Here is a 1,927-nt window from a genome sequence, read left to right on the forward strand (position 1 = left end):
ATTGTATAAAGAAAAAATTTTTCCTCATACATTGTTGATGGGAGTATAAATTAGTATAATCTTTTTAGAGAGCAGTTTGGTATTATCTATTATCTGTCAAATGTTTTAATGCACATACTCTTTAATTTAGCAATTTTACTTCTAGGGATCTATTCTAGAGCAATACATCTATACATATGGAAGGATATCTGTATACGCTGTTTATAATAGGGAAAAATGGAAACAACCTAAATGTTCATTAATAGGAGAATGGTTAAATAACTTAAGATAATCCATCAACACTATAAAATGCTATGGAGCTGGTCAAAAGAATGAAATCTATACATAATTACATGTATAATACAATTTGTATCACATATTGTTAAATTTAAAAAACAAGTTGCAGAATGGTATAATCTCATTTTTGTGCAAAAGAAAGATAGCTATATTGAGGATGTGTGTGTGTGCGTAATAATGATGTCAAATATTCAGGGTCTAAAAGGATACAACTGTTAAGAGTGATTACCTATGTGGAACAGGACAAGGCAGGGGATGTGAACTGCAGGCAGGGAGAAACTTTTTATATCATACATGTATATATTGTTTGAATTTTTCTATTGGGTATATGTTACTTTTATAATTTCTTAAAACCAGTAGGGAAAAAAGTAATGGAAAAAACCAAAAAGGCTTATTAAAATTTTTGGATAACAAAATATTTCAAAACAAATATGATTCTAAGTATAGTACTTAATACAAAGACAATGGTCCACATAAAATTAAGTACAGAAAACCAACATTTTTAATAAGTATTTGTAATATATGATAAAGTTCTATTCACATCTTTGTTTCAAAATGTTTACCTTGTACCAGATTTAACTACTAGAATCCAAAACTCGAAGTCTTGTTGTACGAATTCTTAAAATATGGAATACTTTTATTCTGAAAAATTTTAGGCTGTACTCCCCTACACAAAAATAAGATCTTGAAAATTCAAAGATGGAAATTATTTCTAATTTATCTAATAGAAATTTTATATACTGAGCTTAGATTATTCATAATTCTGTATTTAGACTAATTGAAGTTGAATTAGTGAGATACTTAATTAGTGAGATATTACAGACCTTACTTCTATTTTTCTTTTGAATCTCTTGTGATCCCTTTCCAGGGTGGCATGTAACAAGGCAATTTAAGACTTGATTCATTATTTTCTCAACATAGAATACTACTTTAAAGCAACAGCATCTTCAACTATAATCTCAGAAACTTTAAATAAAGTAATCTAATGACAATTATTGAAAGTTCATTTCTTTCAAATACTCACTTACTACAGCTGTCTTTGATCTCCTCACTATGTTTATAGTAATGACCAATTTCCTCATCTGTTGTATTTATAGTTTCACGCATCTTACAAATAGTTACTCTGGTTTCTTTAATATCTTCAAAGCATTCTAGAAAAAGGAAATGTTTATGTTCTTAAGGTAGAAATCATAAATTTAAAACAAATACACTAGAAAAACAGGGGTATGGCAACTTACCTAAAAAGAGACGAGCCAGAGAACAGAGAGGAAGCGAGGCTTGAGATGGATAGAGCCCTATACTAAAAAGCAGAGAACCAGGGCCAGGCCCACTCCTAGACATAGAAGCTAAGAAGGATTTGTGTTTGGGATTGAAGAGAAATAAATGTCCCCCGTATCTCACTTTTAACATAAGAGAGCTAGATTATGTGACATCTAAGGTCAATCACATCTTATGATGCTAGGAATCATGTAAATATTTACCCATTTAAGACACTAACATAAAACTGGGGTTTTTGACAAACGTGAGATTTCTATTCATCAATTCCATGTCAATTTATTATTAACTGCACCTTTGACTCACTTGTTACTAGTGATTAAATACAAGATAAAAAATGAAATTATATAATTTCTTCAAAGATTAAAGTAAATTC

This window comes from Propithecus coquereli, unplaced genomic scaffold, assembly GCF_000956105.1.
Source record: "Propithecus coquereli isolate 6110/MARCELLA unplaced genomic scaffold, Pcoq_1.0 Scaffold5, whole genome shotgun sequence".
Lineage (NCBI taxonomy): Eukaryota > Metazoa > Chordata > Mammalia > Primates > Indriidae > Propithecus > Propithecus coquereli.